General features: G+C 39.1%; 1 protein-coding gene across 1 annotated transcript in view; it reads left to right on the top strand.

The window, feature by feature from the left end:
* SURF6 (surfeit 6) overlaps positions 1 to 1,990 on the top strand; it is a 29,460-nt gene extending 27,470 nt beyond the window's left edge. Inside the window, exon 6 of the mRNA XM_001371446.4 lies at positions 1,300 to 1,990. The gene's annotated coding sequence lies outside the window, so the exon portion shown is untranslated. The remainder of the gene's footprint in view (positions 1 to 1,299) is intronic.
* The last annotated feature ends 15,754 nt before the right edge of the window (positions 1,991 to 17,744 follow it).

Below are 17,744 nucleotides of genomic sequence, written 5' to 3'. Positions count from 1 at the left end.
GAAGCAGTCACTTTACCTAGCCAAATCGCTGTCATTCACTGCAGAGGACATCAGGGTCTAGCCTCCAACATAGCCCGAGGGAATCATAGGGCAGACCTAGCTGCCAAAGAGGCCTCAAGAGCCATTCCGTTGACTGCTCTGACCCTAACTCCACAATACCCCACAATACCAAAGGGCATTTCTCCCTCATACACTGAGGAGGAAATTGCACAGGCAGAACTTCAGGGATTCACCCTTGAACAGAATGGGTGGTGGCGCTCTCCCTCTGGACCTCTGCTCCTCCCTAATAACCTAATGTGGAAGCTGGTTGTGGAACTACATAACTCCACACACTTGGGCAGAGAAGCACTAACCACTCCGATAAAGCCACTTTTCACAGGCAAAGGCATTTCCGGGAAATCTACAGATCTTGTGCCTTCTGTGCCCAAACCAACAGCACTGGAGTTCTTAGGCCACCTCCCCTCCATAAGCCCGTCCAAAGGAGAGGGGAATCACCTGGTGAGGATTGGCAGATCAATTTCACCCATTTGCCACCTTGCAAGAGACACAGAAGTACAGAGCCTTGTTCGGTTCTCTAGACAACTTGGCCCAATCCACCAGGCTCTGAGAGAATACGCTAATCAGATCCTCCCCAAACCCTCCACAGAGGATACAGAGGAATCTCTCCACCCAGCCCAAACAGGAGACTTGGTATATCTGAAGACATGGAATGGATCAAACCACCTAACACCCCGATGGGAGGCCCCCCATAGGGTTATTTTGTCCACTCCTACAGCTGTAAAATTAGAGGGGCAGAATACATGGACTCATGTCTCTCGTATTATCCCTCCAGAAAAAGGTGGTGAAGGGGGTACGGAAGCCACTTATTCCTGTGAGCCACTGGAAGATCTCAAATTCCTCTTCCGCAGAAAGACCCAAATAAGAACACTTTGGAATTAGTAGCTCCATCCCCTACTCCTTGTTATCTTAAATCTCTCTTGTTCTAGCCATGATTATCTCTTTCCTTACATTCTTTGTCCTTTTTGGTATTTTAAATTGTACATACCAAGCCAGCCGGACATATAATTCTCTGATTCAGCTTGGGGAACCAGTAGCCAAAGTAGGTCCCTCTAACTGTTGGGTCTGTATGAAGCACCCCCAAAGTGGAGGGAACCCCAGGCCTCTAGCCCAAGGTCTCAGTGCTTCTGAGGTGTATCCAAGACCTGAGGCTTTGAGGAGATTAGCAACCACTCCAGTTTTGGCTACTCCCCTGTTGTGGGATATGTGGACCTTGTATTTTTAACCTTGTCATCTCTCTAGTTGCTTCTAGGGTAAAAGCACTCATGGGAGTCACCCAGATGCTGGATTCCACCATAACCTCGGCAACCATCCCAGCCTGACACTCTGGCCACAGCCTACAGTCAATACCTCTCTCTCTCCTAAGGGGTAGGCAGGGACATCTCTACGCCCATTCTCAGTGGTGAAGAAGTTACAGAAGACAGACTGCCGTCCCTTTTTCCCTTACATATTAGGAAGGAATTTTCCTTACATATTAGGAAGGGGGGAGATGACATGGGCACTGTACCCCAGAAACGCAGGCCAACTATTATCAGGGAAATTCTCTTGCCCTTGCATCCTTGTGACTCTGACCCAATGACCCCTCTAGGGTCCTAAGATGACTATCATCCTTTGATCATCCTCTAGATGGACAAAAAGATGCACCTTCAAGCCACACCTCGATCCTATCAGACATCTGTTTGTTCCCTAAAACTAAGGAATCTTTATTCCCCCAGGCAGAACCCAGTATGATCACCCCACCTCATGCCTGAGTGACTAACTCTATTGTAAAAAGTATAAAATCCCCTGAACTGATGTTATCTGGACGGAATAGCCTTTCCTTTCATGCTGTCCTCCCAAAGAACTGCTCCTCATCTTGCTGTTCTATCTTGCTATCCTCCTGGCCACTCTCAACATTACTTTCTAAATTAATAAATCTCTTTTTTGTTTTCAAGCTAAGTTTTTGAGTCTTGCATGCTTGCAAAAGGTATCCTTCCTGAACCCCAAGGATATCCTTCCTGCCCATAACAATGAGCATACGCCTCCACCCCTATTTCCCAATGAAACTTGAGAAAAGGAACATAAACTGGAAAAATCCTAGACTTCTTTTTTGGAAAAAAAATACTCCCTTAACACTTGGTATAGACAGCACTTTACTAGTGCTGGGAAGATGGAAAATGGTCCTTGCTGTCCTGCAGAACTTAAGTTCAAGAGAGAACATAGATACAGTTCAAAAAAATTAGTAACTCAAAAACATAATAAATAAATGATAATATAGTTCAAAACATAAATGTTAGTGTTGTGAGTACCCCACAGAATGGGAGAGGGTGATATTCATCCAGTCCTCTATTATGTTATATTATATATATATATATAAACTATTATGTTTAAACTACTTAGTCCACTAACCTCAAGATGAAGATGGATACTGTTTTAAGAGTTCTGGTGACAGATGTGCTAGGAAGTGAAGATTAGACCATCCAGAACCATAGAAAAACAAGGCAGTGTGGGCTTTTCCCTAAGGAACTGATACATAATGGGATATGCTTCCAGAAGTCAGTGTAGATGTGATGTGTATATGACTAATCTTGGATCAATCACATCTAAAACCATTTATAATGAACCTTATTATTCCTGTGAATAATGTGTCCTTAAAAGCAACTATTGAAAACCTATATCACAAAAGTAGCTGTCTCACTATGAACATTATACATTGTATTGCTAAAACTGAATTAAAACTCTGGTCCTTACTTTCCATAGAGTTTATTAATATTAACTTGAATAAGAGAGGAAAGACAGAGAGAGAGAGATTGAAGCCTATTCCCAAACTAGCTACATGGGTGCTCCTTTCTTTTTTTTTTAAACCCTCACCTTCTGTCTTAGAATCAATACTGTGTATTGGCTCCAAGGCAGAAGAGTGGTAAGGGCCAGGCAATGGGGGTTAAGTGACTTGCTCAGGGTCACATAGCTAGGAAGTGTCTGAGGCCAGATTTGAACCTAGGACCTCCCCTCTCTAGGCCTGGCTCTCAATCCACTGAGCTATCCAGCTGCCCCTCAGCCCATGTCCTTTCATTGTTGCATTTAAGGAAATATAGAGAGACCTCTTCCTAGAACCCCCTCTTTTATCTTCTCCTTCACCTCCTTGATCCTTGATCCTTTCCAGATCCTGAGCCTAGGTCAGTATCCTGTGACCCATGCTGGAGCGTACTCATGTGACGTGCACTGGGACACAGGCAGGACCCCAGTATGTGATCCTGAGAGGGGGGTTTCCCTTCACACAGTATACATATGTATACATTATATAGACAGTATGCATTATATGAGAAGGAAGACGTAGCATCCTAAGCATATTCACATCTATGAAATATAAATGATTATATGGTTACTGTGTCTTCAGACACAAGGTGATACTCTGATATTTGTGAATGAAATCTTGACCCGGCCATGCAGCCCGTTGCCTAAGGCAAACTCATTAACATTTGGTGCCGAGTCACATTCCTCTGTGAAAGTGTGGGATGAAATCTACACGCCCAAAAGGTGTCACCCTTACCTTGCCATCCAATCTGAATTATCTATGCTTTGTTATGTGGTCATTGATCCTGGTAATCCCCAATAAAGCCTGGGGTAAAGGCGGGATTCCTTTTCTCTCTTGTTCCAGCAATCTTAAAGCTTCACTACTGTCTCTTTACTAAGGCCTCTCTGGGCCACATGCTTTCTATCTCGGAATCTTCACTGCCACGCGTCTGCAAACTTCTCACATTCTCCTACCTAGGAGAATGTCATAGGGATCACGTCTGCCCTATCAATTACTTTGACTTGTCTGTGTCTCTCATTCTTCACTCATATTCTCAGACTCCTCACTCCTTCTCGAGTCCCAACTCACAAAGGAAGAATCCCTTTTTGTAACCACCACTAGCAGGTTACAGAAGAAAAAACTCAGTTCAGTACTTAAGTAACACCTTTTATAGGAACACAGTATTGTGGTTTTCCTGCCATACTTGTAGAAGTTTTAATCTGAGAGCTCTCATACTAGGAAATTTTGAGGGAAAGTAAAGGGCAATAATAGTCATAGAACTGATATTGATATTAAGTGCATCCATTGAGGAAAAAATGAAGATGAAAGTGAAAAGAGAGTTTAAAATGGTCCTTGGGTTTCAGTGATATGAATAGGAAACAAAAATGCAATGTCCACTATAGAGTCATTGGTATATGTAATAAAATAAATAAAATTTCATTATTTCTGCTGTATTAGGGAAGGAGAAATCCCATTAATTGGAGGACCACAAGAGAAAACATCTATTAGGGTTTTAATAGTTAAATAGGATCAAAATCAATCAAAGTTTTCTAGGCTTAGTACATAAAAAGAAAATCTATACAAGTAATATACTTATCTAGCTGTAAGTTGTCTGAGGAAAGTTGTTCTCAAACTTTTTCAAGCAGCATGGTCACTAATTGAAACAATGAAAAAAATGTGTCGGTAAAGAGAAATATTAGGAGGCTGTGATATAGGATAGTGGGAAAGGAAAGCTTCCTTATTTGGGAAAGGGAATAACTTTTAAAAAATACTTACATAACTAAATTTACTTGATACAATTAAGAATTATATTTGTCAATTTTAACATGAAGTTGTGGACCAGCTGGGTAGTACAAAGAATAGAGTGCCAAGCCTAGAGTTCAGAGGTCCTGGGTTCAAATTTTAGATACTTCCCAGCCCAGTTGTGTGACTTTGGACAAGTCTTTTAAACCTGATTAGATAGTCCTTGTCACTCTTCTGTCTTAGAATTAATGTGAAATTAGATGGTAAAAAGTTTAAGGGAGAGGAAAAAAAAACATTACATTGCTGTTATATCTGAAATAAACTTAAGTGATATTTTGTTCTGGTAAAAAAAGAGAAGAAAAGAAATGGAGTGGCCAGCTTCAGGAGGTAATGGCTTTGTCCTCCATAGAGTTCTTCAAGTGTAGGTTTATTATTGTTTTGCAGTTTCGTTTGTGTCTTACTCTTCATGACCCCAGGTGAGGTTTTCTTGGCAGAGATCCTGGAGTGGTTGGCCATTTCCTTCTCAAGCTAATTTTATAGGTAAGGAAACTAAGGGAAACAGGGTTAAGTAACTTGCTTGGGGTCACACAGCTAGTAATTGTCTGAGGCCAGATTTGAACTTGGGAAAAGGAGTCTTCCTAACTGTATGCTCAGCACTCTATCCACAGTGCCACTAGCAGCCACTGTAGGTTTTTTAGGGACACTGTATAAGCTGCTTTTCAGGTATGATCTGGACCATCTATCTGATTCCTGAGTCAGTTCTCTGAACTTTTCTATCCCCCCTCTAACCCTAAACTCCCTGTGTTTATTTGCATTTGCCATTTCAATATGTCTCACAGCTTGTGAAAAATCCTCCAGATAACATTCATTTTACATCCCTTACTTTTCACTTCCTCCTAATAACTAAGGAGGCCCTTTTATCTGTTCTCTATAATAGCTGTTATGTTCAATCAAGGAAATTGTTTTCTTTTTTACCTGGGTTTCTATCTTTATGTCTCATCTCATAGATTTTTATGTGTATCTTGCTCTCTAGATTTATAGCTTTCTGAAATAAAATTATCCAAGGGTCCATTTATTAGGCTCCCATGTCAGTTACCAAATCAATGATTCAAGATATAGTTATCTGTGGTTTTATTATGCTCAGATCATTGGTATATCTGTATACAAAGTCAAAGAGTCAAGAGAATAAGCTATCTCAGGTAATTAATTGTAATTAGAATCTGTTACCCTAAAAACTATCGAAGGAGGTCAGAACAACCTCCCTCTGGGGGCCAGGAGTAAACTCTTGCCCAAGTCATCATAACCGTTCCAGCAGCTAAACAGACACTCCCTGCATTGTGAACCCCTCAGCTAGCTGCAACTGCCAAATCACAATATCCTATTGTTCAACATTTCATGCTAGCCCCCTATACTATAAAAGGTGTTCCCCCAGCCAAGTCAGCGCGCCCCCCTTCTTTGGTGCAGCCCTAGCATGCTAGAAATAAATGGTAATCCTTTGCTTACTTGCATTGTCTCTGTGTCTCCATTCTTGGGGGATTTTTTCAGACCCAACACTATGATCCCCAGCAAAACTATGGTTCCCAGAACTCCACTCACTTCCTGTTGTGACGTAGACAGAATATAAATTGGATAGAAGTCCCTCTCTCTCTCTTTCTTCCTGTTTCGGCTTTGGTGGAGCAGAGACTTTTGAGCAGGTAGAAAACTTAATCATATGGTTTTATTTTGTCAGATAATAAACTTTATAAAAATAATACTCGAAGTATTGCAGATTAATTTTAAATCCTACACAGGGGAGACTTTGAATCACAGGATTTGGAGCTAGAAAGGATTTGTGAAGTAATTAATCCAATACTCTTCATTTAATAAAGAAACTGAAGCTCAAAATGGGAATTGACTTGCTCAGTGAGAGAGCAAGAAAAATAACACGTATTTTAAATATGTATGGTTAAACAAAAAATTATCTCATTTGCCATGTCTTCTCCATCCACTCCCCCAAAAAAAGAAAGGAAGAAAATATGTTTCAATCTATACTCTTCCATCAGTTCTCTATTTGGAGGTAGATAGAATGTTTAAACAGAATGTCTAAGTCTTTCAAATTTATTTATATTTTCAGTATTGTTATAGTATAAATTGTTATCCTAGTTCTTATGACTTTATTTTGCATTGGTTTATACAAGCCTTCCAGATTTTTCTGAAGCTAAGGATAGAACTTAAATCTCAGCCTTTAATTTCAGAGTACCAGGCTTGGGTTCAAATTCTGCCTCAGACTTTAGATTAGGCAAATCGTTTAACTTTTCTTATTCTCCATTTTCTCCTTTCTTAAATTGGAATACTGATACAAGAGAATGAAGTGGGGCACATCATAAAGTGAGTCCAGACACCCAAAAAATTCAATTATTTATTGATTAATAAAGAATCTACAGCTGAGACAGACTTTCCTAGTGGAAGAGCATCAGACTGACATTACAGGATAGTTTATATAGATTGCAAGAAACAAAGTTATTTCCTTTCACATACAGGTTCTAATTTGACCATCAAACAAACCTTCTCACAAACACAGGTATGTGCGGTCAGTGATGAGTGGACAATCCTCAGGTTATTCAGGGGTTGTTTACTTTCACATGTACTTAATCACTTATCCCTAGTTAGCTCTAAGCTACCTGGCATTCCATCCTGACCTCCTCCATATTCCTGAAGTTCCTTTGTTTCTCGACCTTCCTACTTCTCATCCCTAGTCTAGTCTGCACCTGCATCAGCTGCTTGACCTCCTGGGGGCTGGGGCTGTTCCCTAAAAATGCAGGAAGGGATTGATCTACTTTATCTTCTTCAATTTTATTATTTTCCCATATTGGGACTACTTCAAGAACAATGAGAATTATATGAGATAATGTGTCTAGCTGCAAACCTTAAATTATTCCTGTAAGGTGTCATTAGTTCCACCAGTCTACAAAACACATTTCACTACACTTCAGTGAGGTGGGTAGATCAAGTACGTTCCACCCTTTACAGATGAGGAGACTATACTAACTTGCACAGGGTCACATAGCTTGTTAGTTATAGTCAGGTCCCTTGTCTGCAAATCTAGTGTTTCTTCCACTAGGGTTCCTCCAACCCTAACCCCCAGCCCCAATCACCCCACTAATACATCTCTGCTTTCTCTTTGCCCATATCACCTCCACAAAAGTCAGGAAAAAAATAGGATCAGAGGGTCATCTTGGAGTGAAGAGAAAGCAAACTCATTCCTGACAAAGAGAAACTCATTTGGATAAATTCTCACCAGAATGAAGTGCATTCTAGCCTTTCCTCTAGGCTGACAATGGGAAAGGATTTTAAGACCCTACGAATGACTAGCTACTTGGGCTGAATGAAATTAGGAACAAATAAAACCTAATAATTGCTGTGCAATTGACATTCTCCCATCAGATAGGGATGGAAATATGGTTCAGATATCTTTGTCTTCTGTATAGAGGGAACATTTAACATTAATTTACAACCTAAAAATCTAAACTCAACTTTCTAATTATAGTAGTCAGAAGTCTGTTAAAAATTAAATTAAAATTCATAAACTTTCCTCTGATCTTAGAGAAATTATTTTACAGACATCCTTATAGGTCAGGAACTGATAAGATTTCTGATTTTTGCTCTTTACTAAAACCAAAAGAACTCAACATACACATATAAATATTAAAAAATTATTTGCTGAAAAAATCTTGACATCATACCTCACACCCACAAAATTGGTAGAGAAAAGCTAGGCCCATTAATGCATTGCTGCTTATCTATGAATTGAGATAATTTTTCTGGAAAGCTATTTGGAATTGTTCAAAGAAAGTGAATAAAATGTACCTGTCTTTTGGTCCAGAGATTCCATTAAATTATATGACCTTGATGGTAGATTAGTGATAGTTACCCAGCTGAACTCGCCTAATATTCCCCTCCAAACAACTTTAAAATGATGTCTCAAATCAAATTTTGGAGTGGTATAGCCAGCAAAAAGTCAGGAAGAGATATTTTTCCAACCTAAGAAAACCTTTGAAGTAGGCAGAAAAAGTTTGCAACATTGAGGTGGAAGTCTGTCTGAAGTCCATATATGTGGCTGAAACAAACACACACAAAAACCAGCCACAGCAGCAGTTCTAGGAGCTCTCAGCCCAGAGACACAAATAATTCCACAAAAAGAATACAGGAATAAAAGAACCAACAAGGAGACCGAGTAAAGCAACTTTCATGAAGAGAACTTGAAAGTGTTGACTGGGAAAAAACACAGAACTATTAAATAGTCAAAAATCACTCAATGCAATAATAGGCCTCAACACAGAGCTGTGCGCCACATACAACTGCACGGAGTCTGAGGATTAAATTCTGACTGTGTTAAGGTCCAGTTCGTCACCCACCACCATGGAAGACCCCCAGACAATGCAATCAAGCAGGAGGGTCCTTTATTCTGGTCCGTGCTAGGGGAAGCTCAGCACAAGAGTTCCGCCTGCAGTTGTGAGTGCAGAGTCTTTTATACCCAATGCCTGACAGCATATCACTAACCACCATACGTGGCCCACAAGTTTCTCCTGGACTCTATGTTTTGGGCGTCAGTACAAGTTTCTCCTAGACTCTACGTTTTGGGCATCGGCACATTTAGGTTCCCTGACAGGGGTCTGTTGGTCAGATGTTCTATAGTGATATGTGCTGTACTGACCAAGCAGCTCCCTGCTTGGGGCTCCTTCAACTGCTCTGAACACTGACCCCTGGGAATGGCACCACACTAGATGATGACTCCAAGGAACAAAGGATATATACCATTTGGGGAATCCAGGGGCAGGGAAAGATGATTGACATGGCTATAGCTACAAAGGAAATGTTCAAACTACACTGACAGTATACAATCAAGCCTGGGAAAGGAATCATGACTAGAGGCTAGGATATAAGAGAAGGGGCTGCTTACAATGGATACTAAAGGATGGTTCTTGCCCAGGTGTGGATCTTCTAGGGAAAGAGTCTCTTGATACAATAGGGGAGACTACCTAAGACAAAGAGGTTCCTTAGCATATGCTTAGTCCCACCTAACCAGGATTGTCATTCACATGAGGGTCCCTCACTCAGTCTGAAACTGGGATTCCCTTCAGGGTGGATTCCCATGGGAACTGGGAACAAGTACAAACTTTGGGGACTCCAACTTATAAGTTAGTCCTGAAATCTGGGATTTACCAGATCCCACTAGGCCACAAGTTTGGGGTTCCTAGATTCCATGTTGACAAAAGGTAGGCAGAGAACATCTATGATACTACCATGAGAGGGGAGCATAACCAGCAGAACACTACAGCAAGGAGTAAGGAGCAAGCCAGCAGCAAGTCCTTCTCCTCCTGAAGTAGCCCCCAAAAGACCAAAGATGGAAAAATTAAAAAAGAAATAAAGCAGATAGATCCCTGTCTGAATTTTTAGGGGATAGACCTGGCTTCCCTCCCCCAGGAGATCAAGCTGTTTATGTAGATAACAAACTGGTTTCTACTTGGCTTGGGGGGCAGGAGACAAAGAGGAATTTCAGGAACATCAAAGGGTCAGCGAACTAACATTTGACTAAGTGAAGATAAACATTCCTTAGATCTCAACCCCAGGATCTGCTTCTTGTCTCCAACCTCACATTCCTGTATTAAAGTCTGTTTGTTGTCAGATAAGAACCTGTGTAACTCTGTAATGTATATAATCTGTTCCTTAATGTCAAACCGGCGCAGTTTTCCATTAGGAAATTCTGTCCCAGCTGGTAGATTCTTTATTTCTCTCTTTTATTAATAAATTATGGTTCCAATAATTTAAATTCTAGGTGTTTGAACTCATTTGTGAAGTGTACCACTTCACCCCAACCACATATCTACTGTGTGAATGTGAAATCCTCTACCGCACTCATTGATTACATCAGTATCAGCAGTTTTCCCTAATTTAGTTATTTTGAGATCATAGATCTTAAACTTTTCTAAAAGTAATCAAGATATAATTCTATCTGTAGCTTAGTCATGTAAGCATTTTGTGTAACCATAGTTCTGAAAGAATCTATTTCTAAAATCACAAAGGATTCCAGTTATAACAAATCATGAGGATATTAAAGATGTATTTAAAAAGTGACTAATGAGCAAAGTATTCATGGACCAGACTTATGGATATATTTCTAATATTTCACATGATTGATTTCTGGATTCTTAAATTGGAGTGGACTTAAATTTTGTTGAACTTAAAAAACTAAGCCTCTGTTATTGTAAAAAGCTGTAGGGAATGTCAGACAAATTGAAAGGATCTTTTGGAAACTCAAAGGCTTGACTTTCCATCTGAATAAGGCTAAACCAAGGTTCCAGGTAGACAAGTTTGTTCTTTAGTCTGGATATATTTGCAAAATATTCTTCTTAAGCACCTGGCTGTACAATTATGTTGCTACTTGTTCCTTTATCTTGTAATTGTGTAAAAATAGACTCGAATCCAGGACTTCAACCCCCAGAAAGCCTTGCTCCACTTCCCCAGAATGCCCTCTAATCTCATTGAATTCTCACCTGGGCCAAGAGCGAGATGGGGTATTTAAGCCTGGTTGTGAATAGGCTCGTTCTCTTTTTGAACTTTGTTTTGGAGCAGACGGGTCTCTTTTCGTAATGTAGGTGAGGTTGTCTATTGTCTAGGCCCCTGGGCCTAGATGCGTGCTTTCTTATTCTGTATTTCTTTAAATACTTAACCTTTAATAAACCTCATAAAAATAATACTCCTTGCAGAGAGAAACTAATTTCTATCTTGCCTAAATCTCCCCTAAATTTTAATCTTTACAGTTGGCGACACAGATGGGACAAATGACTCTCAATTTTTTTTTAAAGAAGGATAGCCTAGATAATGATTTCTAAGCCACATTTCTCCAAGCCTTTTTAACCTTTTGACTCATCTGACCACTCCGGCTCCCAGCCCTGCCTGCAGCCCCTGATCCAGACCTGTTGCATTTGCCACCCACCTGGCCCCTGGCTGCTAATTTCTACCTCCCTCAGTCTCCTCTAAATTTTAATCTTTACAGTTTGGCATAACCACGTTGGGAAAACGAAATATCTCAATCTTCTGATTCTTTTCTCTTCTTTAGTTCAGCCTTTAATAGCTACTGCCTAGATTTTTTTAAGCCACGTTTCTCCAAGACCCTTTTTTAGAAAACCATCTTGATCAGCTCCTGCCGGCAGCCATTCGATTCAGACTTTCTTGAGCCCTTCCCGCCCCACCTGGCTTGGCCGCTTCTCCCTGCCTGCCTGTTTGCTGTTTACCTCTCACCTGGTTCCCAGCTGCTTCATTCTGCCTGCCTGTTTTTCCTGCTGCTGATCCTGACCTCTCTCCGTCCTCACCTGGTCCTGGCCCTGCCCACCCCGGTGTCCTGCTCTGACTCTGGCTCCTGCTCCTGGCCTCTCACCTGGTGCTCAGGCTCCCGGCCCTTCTTGCCTGCATTCCTGTCTTTCCTGGCCTACCCCGGTGCTCTCTCTAGCTTACCCGGCCCCTGTTCAACCCAGATCCTTGGAGCAGATCACTCAGGACTCATTTCTACCAGCTGGTAACAGGGGTATTGACTCCACGTGGGCGAATCAGAGTGTAAGAGGGGAGAGAGAAAAGGGAGAGGAGAAGAGACAGACTTTTCCAAACAGGAACTTAAAAAGCAATGGGCTATTTAAAAGGATACCTTTTGACTGTTCTGATAATTATTGACTTCACCTGCATGTCAGAGAAAAAGATTCAACTTTAACTTTGAATTTGCAAATGGGTGGCTCAGCGAACTGAGAGCCAGGCCTAAAGACATGCAGTCCTGGGTTAAAATCTGGCCTCAGATACTCCCCAGCTGTGGGGCCCTGGGTGGGTCCCTTAACCCCTATTGCCTAGCCCTTACCAATTTGCCTTCTGATAATAGACATTTAAATGGATAATAACCCAAGGAACTTTAAAGACTGGAGGTTATATTTTTAAGGCATTTCAGACTCCAATGGTTATAAAAATCTCTGTATTTCTATTGCATTTTCCTGATTATTTTGTTTAAGATATAACTTTGTGATTTTAAGTTCATATGTTACTGGATTCAATATTATTCTGTTATGCTGTTCATTTTAATGTATTGAGTTTTGACTACTGTTATATTCTGTTGCTTTTCCCCTATAACCATATATTGAAAAAAATATTGTAATTAAGCCCACATATGAAAAAAAAACAGCCTTTCTAATTTTTGCCTTTGTAAATTGTCACATAGAGGATAGATGGACTTCATCAGAACTGGTTACAATTGCTATAACAACCTTTGGAAAATTTAATGTGCTAAATATCTCAACTGATTTTAATGGTTTTTAAAATATGATTTTTATAATTTTTTTTAACAATCTCTGGTTATTTTTGCCTGCCCCTATCATGAGGTAAGGCCCATAGCTGAAGTGAAATACAATTATAAACCCCAACCTTTTCACATGTGAATGGAAGTTGGGGCAGTTAATCTCAGGGCATTTGTACCCCTAAAAAAGCCTCCAAAAAGGAGCACATCTCATTTATACTCTTCAGATCACTATTTTACTTCCATCAGAATGATATTTCTTCATGATGTTCTTAACCCAAGATGAGTTTTACTTTGTTTAAAAACGTTTATTACCAAGGTTGAAAGTTTGCTACGTTTGTAAAAACTTGTGACAAATATCCATCAATTCATAGATTTAAAAATGCCATACAGAAACTTATGTGAAATATGATAGTGTGTTTGTTTGCTATTGTAATTAATTGGGCTATTGAGAATTTTGGGGATATTGATAATACTACTGTTCTTTTAAAATGAAAAATGTTACCTTGTTCAATTCATTTGCCTTTCACTCACAGTAGATCATGGCCAGACATGAAGAGGAAATGGATCTCATTTTTGGTGAGAAAACCTTGTATTTTATATTTTCTTAGCTGACACAGCATGTCAATGATTATAAGCTACATTTTTGAATTTTTAAAAATTCCTTTATTATATTTTTCTTGCATGTGCAATATACTTTTTCAGTTTTTTGTTTTTCTTCTTTTTATATTTGAAGCACATGCCACCAGCATTAAGATTTTCTTTAACTTTTTGATTTTTCAGTATAGATTTATTTTTTTTTAACTTGGAATTTTTACACATAAGACTTTGATAGTCTATATTTTCATCTAGAGGTTTTTTCTTTTGGATTTTTCTGATATCTTTTTAATTTATCTTGCCAATTGATTCATATACCTCATACATCAGCCATGCATCCCTAAGTGATCCTGTGTTTTTTCAATCACCCTCTTAATGGGGGAATGTAAAAAATATCATTATTTTAAATTGCAAAGTTTAAATTCCTTTTTAAGAAGAATTTTAGGTAAAGATGCTACCTCTCTGAATCCAGAAACTGAACTGTTGGAGAAGATACCATGAAGAAGCCTCCAGACCACAAGCTGCACAAAAATGAACTTTGGGTGTGGTTGATTGAACATTTATTTGTATGTATACTTTTATGCCAAAGGGGACTTCCCCCTAACTGGCTTTCTGTCAATGTGTCTAGCAATTATTGTTTTTTTTCTTATCCTCAAATTATTGTAATCTTTAAAATTGATTATGTTTTTATGATCCTTTGGGGAAGTCCTCCCCAGAGGATCAAATGGGGGGAATAAAATAGACTCAAATCCAGGACTTCAACCCCCAGAAATCCTTGCTCCACTTCTCCATAATTCCCTCTAATCTCACTGAATTCTCACCTGGGCTGAGAGCGAGATGGGGTATTTAAGCCTGGTTGTGAATAGGCTCGTTCTCTTTTTGGACTTTTGTTTTGGAGCAGACGGGTCTCTTTTCGTAATGTAGGTGAGGTTGTCTATTGTCTAGGCCCCTGGGCCTAGATGCGTGCTTTCTTATTCTGTATTTCTTTAAATACTTAACCTTTAATAAACCTCATAAAAATAATACTCCTTGCAGAGAGAAACTAATTTCTATCTTGCCTAAGTCTCCCCTAAATTTTAATCTTTACAATTGGACATTAATATTATGTTAATACTTCTGTTGTTTTGCTTGTTTGATTGACATCCTGAAAACCCCCAATCCTGGAAACCTATAATAAATTCGTGCAGCATGGTCAGAACTCTCTTTCTGACTCTCTCAGTGAGCTAACACCTGTGACTTGCTGAAGATCACTGTGTCTCTTGTGTGTTTGTCTAACCTATGTCTTTCCTTCCTTAATCTTTAAACCTTTCACTCATAGTCTCCCAGTCCTCAGCTTCCCTTGCAGGTGATAAAACCTACTCATGAACTTCTTGGAGGGGTGGCAACTGTACAAATCACACAGCAGGTATAAAGTGTTCTGACACCTCTCTTTTCTCTATTATGTAAATGTTATCTGATTTATTTGATGCTTGAGGAACTACACATATATCTGGATTCTTGGAGAACTATAGAGATATTTGAATTCTTGAGAAACTATACATATCTGAAAAATGATTTTATCTTTAGTATAAGTTTTGGGTATACAAGGAGGTCACTCACAAGGCTCGGGGTCTCTTGGTCTTGACTGGAAGAAGTCTAGCTTTATTGTGAGATTGGATCCCTCTCTCAATAAACCTATTTCTTTTTGGCTTGGAGACTTTGTTTTACTTTTTAGTGTCTCTGCTAATAAATTTTCATCACAACTGTTCCAGGTTCTGAACCTAGACCCAAGCCAACATCCAGATCCTGAGACCCTGCCTGGGCCAGCAATGGTCCAACACAATACATACTCCTTAAAGTTCCAAGCAAACCTGTGGTGAGGCCTGGAATTCCAGCCAGGGGCAGTCTGTGCTGTGTGGTGCAGTCAGTAGACCCAGAACTGGGCTCCCCACAACTGGCAGGGGCATTCTCCAGGGTGATGGCTTGAAGGAGCCTGCTTGGCCCTTGCCAAAACTCAAGGCAGAGCCACAGGGCATGGGATTCACTGTGTGAGGTGTGCCTGACCTGATCAAACTCAGAATGAGACCAAAAGCCTCTGTGCAAACCTGAGGCTAAAATTTGAGCTGTTCTCAGCTTTAATTTAATGATTTAATTGGCAATGGGAGGTAGTTCTCAGAGTTCCCAGTCCACAGACCATCATACCATCTTGGAAGAATTGAAACTTGCAGAAACCCAGAAATAAGGCTAAAGGTAGCATCCATGAAGGACTGAAGTTTAAGAGAGTGCCTTTAGCAATAAAAAAAAAGAAAAAGAAATGGAAGGAATTATAGAAGGCAATGAGGAAACTAAACCATCACTATTTGCAGATGATATGATGGTATACTTAGAGAATCAACTAAAAACTTGCTGAAATAATAACTTTAGTAAAGTTTTAGGATACAAAATAAATCCACATAAATCATTAGCATTCCTATATATTACCAACAAAGTCCAGAAGCAAGAGTTAGAAAGAGAAATTCAATTTAAAACTACTCTAAACAATAAACTTGGGAATCTACTTGCCAAGACAAACATAGGAATTATATGAGCATAATTACATATTTTTTTCATACAAATAAAGTCATATCTAAATAATTGGAAAAATATTAATTGTACCTGGGTAGCCCAAGCTATTATAATAAAAATGACAATTTTAACCTAAATTAAACTTACTTATTCAGTGCCATACTAATCAAACTACAAAATAATTATTTTATAGAACTAGAAAAAAAAGAATAACAAAATTCACCTGGAAGAACTAAAAGATCAAGAATATCAAGGGAACTAACGGAAAAAAAAAGTGAAGGAAGGTAGCCTAGCAGTACCAGATCTCAGACTATACTATAAAGCAGTAATCATCAAAACAATCTTGTACTGGCTAAGAAACAGTGTGGTAGATCAATGCAGTAGATTAGATACACAATATACAGGGGTAAATCACCTTATCAACCTACTATTTGATAAACCCAAAGACCTCAGCTTTTGGAATAAGAACTCACTATTTAACAAAAACTGCTGGGAAAATTGGAAAACAGTATGGTATGTAATGGGTAACTGTCCTAGAGGGATGTTAGATGTTATAAGCCACCTAGGAACTCCCCAAGGTCAGTTAAAGACAAAATCTTGGCTTATGGAAACAAAGTTTTATTTTAATAAATGGAATAAGGAAAATTGGTAGATAGGATACTAGCACTCTTCAAACTACCTCCACCCAATTTCTAAGTCCCCTGCTTAAGGGGAGCCTTCTATTTCTTCTCTGGGCCCTGCCTACAGCTCCCTATGCTGCCTAAAATCCTTTCCCAAGCTATCTGACTTATCCTAATCTTCCCACTAATGATTAATAAAGAAAGGGAAATAGCCTCAGTTTGGCTACTGCACTAAGTTACCCAAAGTTATAGATAAAAAGCCTTAGCCCAAGAAGAATTCTAGCAGCTGAACCACTGGCAAATGATCTTTGGACTCAGGGAAATGGTATTCTCCAAATAAATTCTCTACCTAAATGTAAAAGATTTCTCCATGAAATCTTGACTATCCAGGGGGAATCTCTCAGAGCAAAACCACTCCTTCAACTTGATGGAAATTCAGGCAGTCAAAAACTTACTTCCACCTCAGAAGAAATCCAAGAAGGAAGTTAGTTCAGTTATTTTCAGTTCAAAACTCCCACAATTCCTTTTCCTACCATCCTTACAACTAACCCTAGAAACCAGACTATCCCTAACTAAATTCCTACAGATAGAAGCTAGGTATAGACCAATATCTCACACCCTATACCAAGATACAGTCAAAATGGATACATGAATTAGATACAAAGAGTGATATATAACAAAATTAGGGGGAAACAGAATAGTTTACCTGGTAAATCTTTAGAAAAGGGAAGAATTTATGATCAAAGAAGAGAGTATTTTAAGATGTAAAAGAAATAACTTTGATTATATTAAATTTAAAAGATTTTGTACAAACAAAACTAATATAACCAAGATTAGAAGGGAAACAACAAACTGGAGAAAATATTTTGTTACAAATTTTTCTGATAAATGTATAATTTCTCAAATATATAGTAAACCAAATCAAATTTATAAAAATATAAGCCATTCCCCAATTGATAAATGGTCAAAGGATATGAACAACTAGTTTTCAGATGAAGAAATCAAAGCCATCAATAATCATATGAAAAAATGTTTTAAACCATTCTTTGGGAAAATGCAAATTAAAACAACACTGAGACATCACCTCACACCTATC

This window comes from Monodelphis domestica, chromosome 1 (genome assembly GCF_027887165.1).
Source record: "Monodelphis domestica isolate mMonDom1 chromosome 1, mMonDom1.pri, whole genome shotgun sequence".
In the NCBI taxonomy this organism is placed as follows: Eukaryota; Metazoa; Chordata; class Mammalia; order Didelphimorphia; family Didelphidae; genus Monodelphis; species Monodelphis domestica.
The sequence above is the reverse complement of the archived record's forward strand: the minus strand, read 5'-3'. Positions and strand labels throughout refer to the sequence as shown.